The sequence below is a fragment of the Choristoneura fumiferana genome, chromosome 12 (genome assembly GCF_025370935.1).
Source record: "Choristoneura fumiferana chromosome 12, NRCan_CFum_1, whole genome shotgun sequence".
NCBI classification, from domain to species: domain Eukaryota; kingdom Metazoa; phylum Arthropoda; class Insecta; order Lepidoptera; family Tortricidae; genus Choristoneura; species Choristoneura fumiferana.
The window spans coordinates 17,093,587-17,110,291 of NC_133483.1; the positions used below are offsets into that span (position 1 = coordinate 17,093,587).

Here is a 16,705-nt window from a genome sequence, read left to right on the forward strand (position 1 = left end):
CCAGCCGTTTAGGTTAACGACTGGAGGTCGCGATAGCAAACTTACAAACTGTTCCAAGTTCCAAGTTATCTACAACTCGTTACCGACTCACCTACAACTCTGGACTCCGTATAATTCACGTTAGTTTCCTGACTTTTAATTGCAGGATTCCGCATCTCGGAATGGCAAAGAAAAAAAGTTTAATTAAGATTGTTGCTCCTTGAAAGTGTAGCTCTTCATGTGGTCGCCGTATAGTGAAAATAAATGTTGCTTCTATCTTTTACACGACTAGTAATGTGTGAGAGATAGCTAATAGCAATATTCGAAGCAAAATAACGGTAAAAAATTGAGCAGACAAGAATAATCTCATAAATTATAAAAGTGATTGAGTAAAGTCTAGGCGGGGCGGGGCCGTTTACAACAGGACGTATTTTAGCAAAAACGTTCCAAAGCATTGTCATGTTATTCTTTAATTTCGCTTTTAATGTTGCTAAAAGTATTTCCAAAATAATAATAAAAATTGTTGAGGTTTGGAACGTTTTTGCTAAAATACGTCCAATACAGCCACTAGCGGTTATAGCTCAGTGGACAAAGTATTAAGAACAATATAATTTAGGCAATGAGCTGTTAATTTATAAAAATATTTTTTATTATGTCAACAAAAATAGAGATTACTGTACAATATTACAGTTCGATGAGGATTAGCTACTCCCGCCCGGTAGTCGGTTTTTTTTACTAGTTACCTCATAAATAAATTATATCCTGAAGCAACGACATAGGCACTTGAAAAGGTTGTTACGGTTAGAAAACAACTCGGTGTATATTTTAAAATTAACGAAATCTGAATTACAACTATGTTCTGCCGAAAAATAATGGCTAAACTTCGACCATTATGCTAATATGGAGTGGTTTCAGAGCGTTATCTTTCAGTTAGTTACATGCATAGTGCCTATATACTTTTTATATTCCTTTTCATTTATTCGTTGCAACCATGGTATTAGGAGATGACAAATAAATATTACAGTACTACATGGACCCTGCTAGGGCAAAGCAACAATTTATCCTTTACTTATTCTAGGATTGATGCTAATATTAATATTTTTATTACATAATGTCATAAAATCAAATCGCACAAATAACATGAACATAGTAGATTATTACACCAGATAAATAAAATAAAACAAAATTCCAAACTAAATAAAAATAATGCTAATATTAGTATTTTAATTTTACCTTAATAATACTTAACAATATAATAATGTACTTAGTCTAAGTCTTCCATGTATTCCTTAACACTATGAAAGCATTTATCATTAAAGCTTATTTAACTTTTTAACAAATGTGCATTATTTTTCTTCATTTTAGTAGATATGAACTATTGAATTGCTTCAAAGATAAATTACCTGTTCATATACTGTTACGTATGACAATCAATGCAATTTATAAAGATGTTTCGGTATTTAACTATCTGAAAAATCTGAATGAACGTGATTGAAATGACTAACATGAAAACCTCAATGTTCTTCAACAGTTAACCCTGCGTGTATCGTTGGTTTTAAATTACGTTAGCGCTGTTTTACAGTTAAAACTGTTTGTATAGTTCATAAATTTTGGTAGAGTATTAAACTTTTCGTGTGAATCGATAGCGTCTAGACTTAAGTAATTTAGGCATTTCTGATAAAACGCCCAGGCGAGCAAATTACCTTTGAATACCTAGAAAACTTTGATTGATATCTTTCCATCTTGATTTTACGCACACATGCGTAGTATTAAAATAAATCGTAGAAGCCGAAAGTGCCCTATAGAAACATTATCTTTAGAAGTTTGATTTTTCCCACTACTTCAAGAGGTAGGTAGCAGACCTGAGTATTTTAAATTAATTTCAACTTGATACCTTCAGGTGTTCCTAAAAAACGGGTCTTGACATGTAGACGAACAGACAGACAGACAGATGGACTGTAAAGTGATCCTATAAATAAAGGTCCCGTGTAAACATTAGCTATTATTGTAAGCTTATTTGACATACAAATAATTACATTCACAAAAGATAATAATTCAAATGAAAAAAGTTAAATACTTGCATTACACGGTTAACACGTAGTAATAAGAATAAAACCGCGCTACCAATTTAATTCGGTCCACTTTCATTTCCCGTTTTACGGCAAGAGGCAAGATTACCGTCGTAAAGCCAATGAAAAAAAGGATGCATTTTGTAATAAAATTTGTATTCATGTTGCATACTTGGACTTAAAGGATCGAATGCGTCGACAGCAATGGGAGTGACTAATCAGAGTTAATGTGAGTACGTTTATTAAGTTAATTAGCGGAATTAAAGGACCTTTTCATGTAAAGGCATTTCTTTTACTGTAGTGCCGTATTGTTTATAGCTGACGTTATAATAGAGGTAGTAGTGCGGGTTAAATATGTTCCTTGTCTCAATAAGATGTTATTTTAACACGGTACAGTCGAGATATGTGATGCATAGGGGAAATTCGTGTCTGTGCCGTTGTCCAGCGGTGGTGTAGCGGTATAGCACGTGGCACGGAATGCCGAGGACCTGGGTTCGATTCCCAGTGCTGGTCTTATTTTTCTGGTTTTTCTGTGCATCTATATTTCAGTTTGTATTTTCAATTTAGTTAATAATAAATAGCCGAATACCGTATTTTAATTATTTAATGGTAAAATTTCTACAAACTGTCAGTTCAAGCAGTGCCTCCTATCTACTCGCATACTCGTACTGCATTAATATACAAAATGGCCATCTAAATATCTAGTCTAATTTCCTTGTCTCCCAAATAAGCCTGCCGCATGTACCATAAGCTTCGGAAGTAACGTCCCCAGACCTTCATTAGACGCGGCACATTCGAGGATGAAATATCGGCCGGGGGCCTGCTCTGTATCTGCGAGGCTATGATAACAGGCACTACACACGGACGGGCGATGTGACGAGCATGGGGTTCTTTTGACGTTTATGAAGACTACGTTGTCATTTTTGGGAATTCCTATGGGAATTTAGTGAAATCCAGGAATTCAAATGCTGAATCGAACATGCGAGTGAAATCGCGGAGGATGCATTATATGTATAGTTGAGTTCAATGACGGCGACCCTAAAAAACTATTCTATGGATTCTGGGCTCTAGATGTGGTTGTCTAGACTGTAGCGGCACTTACTCTTAATCGCGTGACAGTACAGTAAATCTTATGTCGAAAAACTATGAAAATTAGCGCTACGGCTTGCCGTGGTTTTATGCTCCGTGGGGACCTATTTAGCGTCATGTAGGTATGTCTTGTCTTTTTTCATGTCATACTTCCCGGCAGTGACATGGTGTACATTTTTTCCATTGTTATGTTAATTATGATGTTTTTTATGACGTTAAATAGATTTATTACCTTTCTTTCTTCATACTTTGCTCGTATATTCTGTGGTTTAAGACAGTATACCTATCCCCCATTCGTTGATATTTTCAAAACTTCATAATGTGGTCATGTGGTCAGCCCGCATCTGGGCACGTAGCGCCCACTGCCCATGCACGGCAGCTTGCGGTTGGTTGTTACGCCTTCGTACACTGCATTTGCGAAAGGTACGCTTGTGTAATCATCACGTACTAAAAATAACCTCTCATTTGCTATACCCGAAGAGGGATTTATTATTTTTATCGTCTATATGTAAGGTGTTTGTAGTTTGACGAAATCCTGTAAAAGTATACTCCTGTGACGCGTACATTTGAACATCAGTGGAAAAAATGGTTAACCACAATTAAAAAACCCTTAAAATATTTTACTTTATTCCGGATAATTTTATATTGCGGTGTATGTGTTTTTCAAACAATTTGAACAGCAGTGTGTCATCATTTCCACCTACAAACAACGACCGGGTGATTATGGCCCGAAATACTAGATAAAGTCATTAAAATATGCGAGTTACAGGTTTCCCAGCTCGCACCCCGTATTGCTAATTAGTGGCAAATTCACTTATTAATTTACTGCGAGCTACCAACGACCCTTTTCGTGTCGTGATTTCGCAGAAATTTTGAATACTGCGAATAAAATACTAAAGAGAGTGAATTGTGGACAGGAAATACAGGACAGAGACGAAGCACCATACTCGTAAAAGGGGAAACGTGTCGGTGGAAGTAACAAAAATTTTACGAGACAAATAGTCGCGGCGAGTCTTGGAGCTATATTTTACAGAGACATTATTTCGTGAAGCGTAAAGATTTTTCGCTGCACAATGTAATGTGAAGAACAAATTACATGGTTCTCACTACATTATGGAGACATCTTGTTTTAAAACCGAGAAATGGAAGTATAAATCTTTTGGAACACGCACTTTATTTTTTGTTCATGGAGCTTATTTAAATCTTTTTAAGGCTGCTTTTAAGTATGTGATGTGAACGCATATATATTATCTTTTATTTAGAAGGATCTCGGACTCTACATGAAACGAACCATTTTAGTAAAATTTTTGGTAAGAATAACGTGTTCATGCGATATTAGCAGGCACATTGGAGCAAGAAATAAATAACCTTAGCTAAAGCAATCAATCGTAATTCTCCAATTGGGTTACTTTAACCAAAAATTTCGAGACACAGTTTTAATATTTAAAAAAAAACACATTTAATTTTAAACTAAAAAACCAGATCAATTTAATTAAATGTAGAAATTTTGATAGCTTAATAGTAAATAAATAATAGGTATAATTAACTGCAACTAAAAGTAATAAAAAAATGAACGACGAAAAATACGAGTAGAATGAATATTATCAAGAAAAAATAAAAATTCGAACTACTTTGACAGAAAAGAGTACTGATTATACACGTGTATATTACAAATAATTATTGATAATATTTTAAATTTAATCGGTTCAATTGAGTTTGCTGACAAGTGACATGACAGTTTAATTTTTCTTACAAAATCTAAGAGGAAATCGCGTTTCGACAGTGTCAAATAGCCCATTTCTCCATAATTTCAAACGGAAAATTCTTACAAAAACAACAAAGACGAACAAAATCAATCATCTAATTAAAAAATCTTTGTTCGGCAATCACTTACTGCTGGCAATGAGAGGGGACAGTGACAAATGAAGGCTCACGCCGTCCCAGCTGCACGCATCAGCTGCTAATTGCTCCGAATGCATTAAAATTTATAATGACGACAGTACATTTTGTGGAATTTTCATAATTCAGGATTAGGAGGGACGTTTTGTCAGATATTTATGTCAAAACAACTTAATTTGACTGCGCGCTAAATTATCATTTTGTTCACGTGGTTATAACTTTTTAAGCACTGATTTGATTGTTTAATTGATTCTTATTTAAGTTTTTCAGAACCAAGAGGAGGGTCGATTGTACCGTTCAAGCCTTCACATCGGTCAAATTCACAAATATAATTAATTATTTTATATTATTATGAGTTTATTAAACTCAAATGATCTATTTTATTTTAGTTCGGACAAAGCCACGCGAAAAGTCTAGTTAACTAGGACATAATAAATTAACATATTTTATGAGTTTTTAACAATCCCACGCTGAGAACTTGAAGGATCGATATGACCTCAAGTGGTAGAAAAAATGACATAGTTGCAACAATAGGACAGTACACAGTTTTGCCTAGCTTCCCTGTTAAACATATATTTATGTTAACAAATGGAGCATGTTTTCATATTAAATAATTAATACACATATTTCACAAAGCTATTACGAAACGAGATGTGAATACCAATATATTAAAAGTAATTTGTAGTATAATATATTATTTACTTATACATATAATAAGAAAATATATCACATTAGTTAAGTAAAAAGCTCATGATGACGATTACACTGAACAACACACAGTTACGTTCGTTTGTTTACTGGAGTTGGCCTACTGTTCTTGTTGCTACTATGTAGGATTGCGTTGATTTCGGAAGCATACCGAGTTGCCTGGGTTGCACGGGCATGTTTTGCTGCTGTAACTTCAGTAGCTGCGTTGGATGCTTGAGTTTAAGAGGTTTCAAGTCTTGCACGAATTGATCGAATTTGGTAGATTGCATTGTAAGGATATAAATAGGGAGCTTTCAGGAGGAGAGGCAGTTGTTCTTTTTCGTTCGAATACGCGAGTTCTTTAAGCAGAAGTTTTTGTCTAAGTAAGTGAGACCGGCTCACACTTTATTTTAATTAATTCATTCAATAATTAGTTGTTGTGCGTTCATTTCAAAAATAGTGTTTAATTGTTAAAGTTTACTGTTATTTTGGTTATTTCGTGTTCTGTGTTCGCAAGTTCTGGTTATTTCCTTTTATCCTTTACCTTGGCCGCACGGGGCGACTCTCCGGGCCATCCCTTATTACCTTATTTCCTGGCTGCTCGGGGCGACTCTCCGGAGCCATTCCTTTTAACTATCCTACCTTGGCTGCACGGGGCGACTCTCCGGGGCCATCCCTTATTACCTTATTTCCTTGGCTGCTCGGGGCGACTCTCCGGAGCCATTCCTTTTAACCATCCTACCTTGGCTGCACGGGCGACTCTCCGGGGCTATCCCTTATTACCTTATTTCCTTGGCTGCTCGGGCGACTCTCCGGAGCCATTCCTTTTAACTATCCTACCTTGGCTGCACGGGGCGACTCTCCGGGGCCATTCCTCCTAACCTTCAATCCTTCTTCTAAACTTCTGGAATTTGCGATTATAGAATACGTTAGTTTCTTGTTTTTGTATCTGCTTAAAGTAGGGACTGTACGGACGAGGTTCCCGGTCTCCTCACCTGAAACCTAACGGTGCTATACGACAGTGTGAGATTTAACGTCCGAAAGGACGGATCAGGCGTTGGGATTCGACCTGGCACTCGATTTATATTTGTCTTAACTGACAGTCGAGTTACTATCCCACAGCGCGTACCCGGTCTTGGTGTATCTGCTGGGTCAGTGCATGTAAGATCGGTGTGCTGGTCTTATCTATATATGTATATATTCCAAACATATCTCTCTGTCCTACCTCAGGAGCATCCCTGACTACGGTCGCGAATGAGGTTCTTAGGTGGCCTAGGTTTAGTGTTTTAGCTAGACAGAGGTTGGCCGCCTCGCTCCCTTAGTTTAGTCTAGGGTAGTTTTCCATTGCACCTCGGAAAACTACGAGGCTTCACCTCAAGGTTCTTATTAGAATAGTGCAGATTAGCTAGAGTTATAGATTTTGATAGGCGGTTAATTTGTTTTTATTGGGGCTTAGAATTTAACTTTGTATTGATATTGTTTGGCTAAGACTTTAGGTCTATTACGTTGACTTGATAGGACATCCATTAAACTGCCCGACTTTTATCAAAAAGGAGGGCCATGTTTATTATTTCTACTTATTTAATCAATTGGTTTTTTGTTATTACATTTAAATTACATTTTAAAATCTGTCATTTGCTGAAAATGAATACATGCAAATGAATACTTACCAATATTAATAACAATTAAATTAAAATACGACCAAAGCGATCCACAGTTATCTTTACCAAACCATGGGAAGAATAACTACTTCTACACTTATATAATAAATATTTTTTTGGTCAACGACTGGTTATTATTTTATTACAAGGCAACTTGCAAATCATACGCAAATACAAGTTAGTCTCAGTTAATGACAGATTACTGACTGAAATTAACTTAAACTTTGAACTTAATTGTGAGAATATTATTGTTTTATTAATTGCTCAACTTTGAGTTGAATTGGTGTATATATTTTGCAATTCTTAGATCCCCTTAAATTTGAAACCAGGGTTGATTTGAACATTTTAAATAAATAATTAAACGCGTTAGTAAAATTAAGAAAACACCCAAATAACTATTAAAGTAGTTTTCCTCCTGAACCTATATGAAAGGTCAGCATAGGGCATTTAGAGACCTAGTAAACCTGGTTTCTTGCGTCCTCTTTCCCCTTTGAATGACATTACATGATTTACCGACTATTGACAAGTAAACTCAACTGTCTCGTGTTGGAGTCTCTTAGGGTCTTTGGAACGAGAGACACAGCTACTGGTAAATAACCAGGGAGAAAACTCCAGGGCGGAGGTGGGGCCCTAGCCTTGACAAAGACATAATTGCTTATTTTTCATTATATAACCTTTGTTTACAATTTTTATCTGACATTTAAATTTGTGTAATATAGTGACAGTTATTCCTATTACTTTTAGTTATTGTTCCATTTACGTTTAGTGAGTTTGTTCTTTATTCAACAGAGTTTATTAGTTAGTTAGTTTTTATTGATAGACATCCTTTATTTCTACTAAACGAGGTTGGTTTACTATTCACAACGTAGGACACTAGACGATCACATGGCCAAATCAAATTCCTTTTTACTTGTCCGCAGTAATTTACATACCACATTTTCTATTTATTTTAACTTGTCCGATTTTTAGAACTTCATACGATTAAATTAAATAAATTTAAAATTAATTAAATAAAATTAATAAAAATAAAAATTATAAAAGTTAAAAATACAAATTAAATATTAAATTTTAATTAAAATTAATTCAGGGGGGGTTACAGATTACAGTACAAAAAATCACAAAGAGAGAAAATTACATATTATATTTAAATTCCTCTTTAACGGTGCCCAGTATAAATACGTGTTCTACTTATAAATTCAGTTAATTATAATGGGTGCTGGATTATAAACCATACTTGTAATGTAACTGACTTTTGACACAGAACGCGCAATATTAACCACTATAATTGAGATTTATACTAGAGAACATTATTTCTATAGATATAAAGAGAAGTAAATTAAGAAGAGATTTTCCGGAATAAATAGATATGGAATGGAATAGAAAGATTATCTTAGGTATAATTTTTGTCCTCTTTTAACTGTTAATTTTATGCGTGTTTTATGTTATTTTATGTACAGTTGTTAAACAAAAATTAATTACATAACTAGATTTTTTTTTATTCTTACACGGGGCCAAAGCCACGGACACAAGGTAGGGCAATCATAAATAATTTAATCTACTTAATTACCTTACTATCATTCTATTAAAATTATCAACACCAACTTCTCGCAGACTCATCCATTCGAGCTTCGGTATTTTTAAACAAAAGAACTGACATCCATTATCCGCCTTGAAATTTTCACCAGCAAATTTAATTATGAGATCCTCAATGTAACTTAAGCCGTGCCGACATAATAAGAACAATCTAACTGCTTTGTCCAGTCCAGCAAGCGTCAATATAATTTACTTAAAACCCAGACATAATTAAGAAATTAATCGAAGTACATTCTGTTTAAGACATGACCTGGGGTGCATACGAATGTTGGGATTTTAAATATGACGATCTTTTGAGAGTACAGGTCACCATACTTTCATTGGAGTTTAAATGAGTTGGGGTTCGTTGAATTCTTAGGCTTAGTTTAAAGTGAACAAAAATTGAGATAAATTGTAATTTTTAGTGTTTCGCCAACTCCGACTGTTAAAATGGATCCTTATGGATCACTTTGTTGCCGCCCGTTCGTCGGTTTATCTTTCTCAGAACCGCGTAAAGTTATCATTTCAAGTTACCAAATACACCAGTCTTCTAAGTTACCCCTTGGAGTAGTAAGGCAACGCAATCAAAAGATACAACCATCAAAATGGAGTTTCTGTACAAATTGCCGGGGAATCAAACCCATAGGGTACTTCCAGTTGTATGTAGCTCTTCTAACGCAACCAATAACATAATAAGCCTGAAAATCTTCTTTTTTTTATGTCTGTCTGTCTATAGATGTCAGAACCGTCAATGTTAGATTAGTTCGGACATTGAACTCACATTGCGTAGATACATTTTGCTTAGGAATACAGGGCTCTGCTATAACTGGATATTCATAGGTACATTCGCGTGTCCAACTCGCACTCGAGCGGGTTTTTTTAGGGTTCCGTAGCCAAAATGGCAAAAACGGAACCCTTATAGTTCGCCATGCCTGTCTGTTGTCCGTCGCGGCTTTGCTCAGGACTATCAATGCTAGAAAGCTGTCATTTTGCACGAAATATAATGTAAAGTATGCCGAACAAAATGGGACAATAAAATTATTTTAAGACGACGAATTGGGCATTTTGGTGAAAAACATCTAGTTTTATCTCAGCAATTACAAAACATATCAAAGTGATATTTGAAAACCTGATTCTTCATTTCAATGACTTTGTTTTCCAAGTTGCCGAAACACGATTCGTAAAATTTTATAGCACAGAAAAAAATATCAAAGATACCTCTTGTAAGACAGGGATTTGCTTGTTACAGGCAACCCAGATCAAATTAAGATTCCAATTTTCATATTAAATTAGTTTAACCCATACTTCAACCTTCAAGTTGGATTTTATTTATTAAATTGTAATTTGTAGTTGAAACGACAAAAACCGTTTTGTCGCTTACGACATTTTAATATAAGCTAGCGCGCGCTCGTATTTTGTATGAAACCCTATGAAACCAGTCCCCTCTCAGCGCATGCCTCAGACCGCCGCCGCGTTGTCAGCGACGGACCTATGCTAGTCGAACTGCCACGCGCCATCGATCGCATATAAATATACCGAGCAATAAATGGGAAAAAAATGTCGGATCTTCAAAAGGAAAAAGAAAGGTTGTTTAATTCAGAATGTATGGTTATGATTAAGAAAAGGTGAGTAATCATTATATTTCTACAGTTCACTGGCACAAAACGTAAACAAATCGCCATGACAACGTCAGTTCTTAGTTTGTCGCCATGACGGTTCATGACATATGACATACTAACAAAATAATATGATATTTACATCGAAAACAATAGAGCTATATTTCCAAAAATTTATTGATATAATGTGATATTTTGGTATCTTACGGACATTTAAAAGGCATTCGATTACGGTTTGTGCTAGTGCTGCATTCTGACGGCAGAACATTGCAGTAATATTCCCTATATTTGCTTCTAGTTTTATACGAGTATAATAGGTAATACCTAAGTACTTACCTACTTTTTAGATAGGTAAGTAGGTAGGTAGGTAAGGTAATTAATAGTTAAAAATATTCTAAAGTATGTGTGTGAACCAATAGTGAACTGCAAGTACCTAAGTACGCGAAAACATTAACTTCTAAACTTTAGAAATCTAAAGGTACTGTAGAAAATCGATTTTATTTCTTTAATTATTGCAATTCAGTGTTTGTACAAAAAGCAATTGACTATACTTACAAAACTATTCACATTTCAATAAGCAGTAACAGAAATAATAAAAATACATTATTATCTTTCAGGAAGCAATCATTAGAACAAAGTTCTGAGAATAAAGTCATGGAGCCGTCTTCGAATTTAGGTGGAAATAAAACAATGTCAATCGATTTTATGCAAGGGTATGTAGTGGTATGTATCCATATTAATTTTAAAGATCTACTTACTTTGAATATCAACTCTTGATTGAAGTTAATATCGCTTCATTTTAATTTCGTTTCTTTAGAAAACGAGAAAATTCGCCAATGTATGCAGTTACAAAATGTATTAATCTCGTAAGATTTTAGTACCTACCTGGGCGTTTTCACAAAAAAGTAATTCATTCTTTTTTTCAATTTTGGAAAAAATATAGTTTTTCCTTCTCAGAATCAAAAGTACAATCGATTCCGATGGTTTTAAAAAAAGTCCCTATCAAAAATGACAGTTTTTTAACGTTTTTTTTTTCATACACTCGGTATTGGCGTCACAAAACTGACTCATAAAGTTTATATGAAAAAATTAAATACATTTTGAAAGAAAAGGTACACTTTTTTTTGAAAACGCCTACCTACCTACATAGTAATTATAGTATAATTAATAACTAACAAATTCAAGTTTATAAATAAGAAAAAAATATTTAAGGACTGCAGATAAGAATAATAAGGACCTTCTTGAAGAAACTATGTAGGTCTACAGCTACAGTAAGTATTTCTTTTATTGCCAATTTTTACGTGAGCAGAATAAAGATCATATTTTTTTGGTTTGAAACTTGTAAAAATGTTTTTTTTTTCTATTATAGATAGAAATATAATGTGAGAAAAATAACTCATCTCTCAAATAGTATTAGAATGCATCTGAAGTATCAGTAAGTTTTGTATTAACTTAAAGCCAGTAAACGAATGTACTTATACTTTGGTGTACAATAAAGAGTCGGAGTATTGTATTGTTTTGTACTTAGGTTCTAAAAAGGTTAATTTAAAGATATAAGACAGCTTTTTTCTACTTTGCCTTTTTTTACTGTGATTTCACTGTATAGTCAGCACCCAAAGTAGCGGATCATTTTTTTACTTTGTCGTATTAGGATATTGCCAATTTGTATGGTGTAAGTACGTTGTTGTATAACGACAAAGTTTAAAAAATACGCAGCTACTTTTGATGCTGACCGTACTGATCTGTGGTGTTACGAATATTTGTATTGTACTAAAAATAACACAGTTTAACCTTAAATAAAAAGTTGACCCTTACAATATCTAGAGTAAAATAAACGTTTGTTTCAGATTGAGACCGAAAATCAAGATTTGGGGCACCGAATAATTGATTTTAATCATTTTATAATGGAACTTGTAAAACTTTCTCAGCATAAGTGTTCGTTTGATTGCAGATTAGCTATAATGAAATTAGTTTCTGAAAATCAAGTACGAGTAGGCTTGCAATCTGAGTTTTCGGTGTGTAGCTAACGTTAACAACTCAAATTATGTTATGTCAGTTTCCGAATAATAACGGTGTTAAATTTGGGTAATTTTGGGAAAATACAAACAAACATAGATGCACGGAAAAACCAGAAAAAGAGACCAGCGCTTTCCTGATTTTTCTGATCTATGTTTCAGTTTGTATTTTCGATGTGGATTTTACGGGATGATCGTAAAAGTAACAAAATTTGGAGTTGAAATAAAAAAAAATACAAAAAACTCCAAAAACCAATCTTAATTCTGGGAAGAATAAAATACAGATTAATTGTTTGGTGCCGACCGTTGCTGTGCGTGTGCTGTGCGGTGATGGCGGAAAAAAGGCCTTTATTTCTAAGAGTTATCTCCTTATATACTAGTTAACAACGCCCTCTTCGGGCTGTTTATAGAACTTATTGGTTAAATACAGCCATTGGCAGATCTTGTAGATCTAATGAATAAATTTAACAAACGGCTATAAATGCTTGTGTTGTCTTTTAATAATGTTTGTGTAAATAATATTTAATATAATTAAGTAAAATGTAAAATAAAATACCTATGTAAATTAGTAAATAACTGTGTTAAGTGTAAATAAGTAATATATTAATATTAAAAAGATAAATATAAAAAATACCTGTAAAACCGTATGTTTGTATTATTTTACTTTTTGCTCTGCAGTACTTGCCTACATTTACGCCCGAGATTTCTTATGTCTAATGGGTCTCAACCTACTTACTATCAAATGGACAATATATGGTGGCAGGCGAAATCTATAAATTTAATTTTTAATACAAGCTCTTGTCGACTGTGCTTTTTGTGGATTGTACTTGCACTGTCATCCACCCACAATAAGTACCTTATGCCAAATTTCACGTCAATCAGACCACTAGAAGTGAGTCAAAATTCACTTGCAAGATTTTACAAACAACACACACCAATACAAAATATTGCAAGTGAATAAAATTTTGTAAAATAGTTCCATAAGAATAAAAAATTGAACCGACTACAAAAAACATGAAAATAATTTTCTACCATTCAGAAATCGGTGCCTCAGCACGAGCCAGCAGGAGTGGACTATATAGTCGTCTACCTCACCTACATACTATACGCGTGTATTGGGCTTCAATTACTCCTGCTGACTCGTGCTGAGGCACCGACTTCAGAATGGTAGAAAATTATTTCATGGTTTTTTGTAGTCAGTTCAATTTTTCGTTATATTTTTTTTTTTCACGCCTTTTCAGTGTAAAAGATCTAAGATACAATAGTTTAATGTCAACTGCTAGTCACCTTTTACAAAAAATTGCTTTTTCCGATGCAGAGACTTTCATTATTGAGGAGTCCTGGTGCATCGTCACCCGTTCCATTTCACCATAATTATTATGCATTACGATTAACTTAAATTGCTTTAGCAACTGTGTTAATTCATTGAAATTCAACCCGTGAGGTACTTGTTATCGAGTAGTAGCTCAGTTGGTCAAATGTGGTCTTCATCATCAGTTCCACTTCACGAAATGAAGATGTTCAAGAGCAAATGCCAAGTTACTACTAAAGATATCGAAATTACCATAGGTGTCCCTACAATATTTGAAGATTTCTCTCGATTTCCTTAGGATCCGATCATCAGATCCTGATTTGGTGCATATGGGACCTAATTGAAAGCATACTAGACGAATGACGGAGTTCTGAGGTAACAAACATAAAAAAGAAAATACAACCGAATTGATAACCTCCTCCTTTTTTTGAAGTCAGTTAAAATACTCGTGATTTCATTACCTACTGCTATTTGCAAAAAAAACTAAAAAAAGTTGTAAGGGCAACTCTAAGACGTCTCTGTCTGTTTTGGCGCGCTGTCTAGGCGCTGTCAGTGTAACATACGGTCTACTGTGACACGCAAGCCGCGTAAAAAGTAGAGGGGTGTGAGCGGGTTGCGGGGTACAAACGCTCTGTTTCGATTAATTGTTTAGCGATGCGTCATTTTAAATTAGAATTAGTTTAGATCAGTGTTTTTCAACCTTTTTCGTGACACGACCCCTTTAGTATGAAGAAATATTTCGCGACCCCCCTACTCGTTGTTTTATTTTCATGTAGGTACTTTATTTAAAGTGCCAAATATTATTAGTTAGTATTTTCTTAATAAATATTTTTAAACTTATTTTTTTTATTGAAGTAGTTTTCGCAGCAACTTATAGGAGCTTCGCGACCCCCCTAGGAGCTTCGCGGCCCCAGGGGTCGCGACCCACAGGTTGAAAAACACTGGTTTAGATTGCTAGAACCATCGTACTCGCTAAAGAATGCCGCAAAGCAGCAGAGAGCGTAAGTATAGTTTACTGGCACAAGACATATTGTATCCTAGGCATCTAGGTTAGTGATTCATCTGCAATTCTCAGGTGTAGCAGGTGTCAGTTACCATCAGGTGACCCCATTAGCTTTTTAGCCATCCTCAGCTCAGCTCATCTCATCATCAGCATCATTATTTTGTAGACAAGATTCAGTTAAAATGTTCAATTATTAATAGGTACAACCTCTTTTGCTTACTATTTATTTATTTTATTTATTTATTTATTGAGGTGTTCAACAGTGTTACAATTATTTTTATTCTAGGTTACAGAATGAATCTTAAGGCTAATAACAGAACTCCCTTAATAATACCTACAACAATAAGAAAAAAAAAATTGTTAATAGGAAATAACGAAAATTTATTTTATATATAAAAAGTGTCGCTAAAGTAAATTAAGTGTGAAACTTATGTGTTGTGTGTGTGTGTTTTGTATGTTACCAGGAAATACTTTTCACAATTGAAAATTTGAATTTAATTCTTGATGTGACAAAGGGGTCCACATCTTGAAATGACTTTAATATAATAGCATTGGAAGCCTTGGGTCTCAAGCTGAGGGTTGTGGTTTCGAGCCGGGGCTCTACGGAATGGAAAACACCATGAGAAAACTTCCACACACCAGCAAAGTAATTCATTAGTGTGTGCGAAGTTCTCAATTTGCACAAGGCTTGCGCGGGAACTATGGTATTAACTCTCATTCTGAGAGGAAGCCAGTGTGACAATTTTGGCCAAGATAATGATATTGTCTGAGGGCAAATTTCGCACCAAATTTCAAGTCAATTCAATCACTAATAGTGCATTGTAAATCAAAATAAAGAATTGAGAAAAATTATTAAATTTGGCAAGGACTGGAAATGATTGTAAAAAAATACAGGTTCTTATTTTAACATTTTGCCATCACGGGAAGAGGGGATTTATTTATTTATTTGTCACTAAAAAATTACAGCATTTCAGTAAAAACCAATGCGCTGTAAAATTTAAATTATTCAAAAAAAAAAAAGATGAGACACTTGCAAAAACTCATTAAACTTACATGCCTCCCCAGACCATAGTAATATGTGTGTCGCAGCATAGGTATGTCATCAAATAGCCTCAGTATCAGTCGGGCACCAGACAGTCGGGAGCCAGCTGTCTGCCATGACTTCTCATTTTTTACGCAGCCATATAACTTCAATGTGTAGCAAGCTAAACGGACCACCTGAAATATAAATCATTATATTTTGTAGCCATAGTAACCATAGATACATTTTGTAGTCATAGATCAGATACATTATAATACAATTTTTTTTTTATAATACAATGCAGTGACTGTTTACAATAACCACATTGTAAACAATACTGAAAAACAGATATATGGTGAAAATATAAAAGGCAAGCTGTTAGAATGTGAAATAAATAATAATGATAAATAAATATCATGGGACACTTGACACAAATTGCCGTAGTCCTAAAGTGAGTGAAGCATGGGTACTTGGCCACAGATAAACATAATGTACTTTTTAAATGAAATATACTAAAATATATTATAGTAACTAATATAGTATTTAAATACCCAAGATTTGAAAACATCATATTTTTTATACTAATATCTGCTAATCACTAGTAAGAGTGAATCAAAAATCTTAATATATAAAAATGAATCCCTATTTCCCTTGGTCATGGCATCACGCGTGAATGGCTGGACCGATTTTGCTAATTCTTTTTTTGTTGTGTTTGCTATTGTCAGGAGGTTCTTATAAAAGAAGATTTAGAAAATTAAAAAAAAACAACATCAGGGGGCGAA

The 16,705-nt window shown here is 34.3% G+C and overlaps 1 protein-coding gene and 1 long non-coding RNA gene across 3 annotated transcripts in view; both read left to right on the forward strand.

The window, feature by feature from the left end:
• Positions 1-16,705, forward strand: part of stan (Protocadherin-like wing polarity protein stan) — a 266,412-nt gene that overhangs the window by 150,295 nt on the left and 99,412 nt on the right. The window lies entirely within an intron of this gene.
• Positions 10,555-12,820, forward strand: LOC141433823 (uncharacterized). 2 transcript variants are annotated; one of them, XR_012451961.1, is made up of 4 exons: positions 10,555-10,581; positions 11,190-11,295; positions 11,785-11,843; positions 12,420-12,820. It is a non-coding gene; the product is annotated as an uncharacterized lncRNA (long non-coding RNA). The 2 variants fall into 2 exon arrangements; XR_012451960.1 differs by lacking the exon at positions 10,555-10,581 and having other exon boundaries at positions 11,166-11,295; positions 12,420-12,621.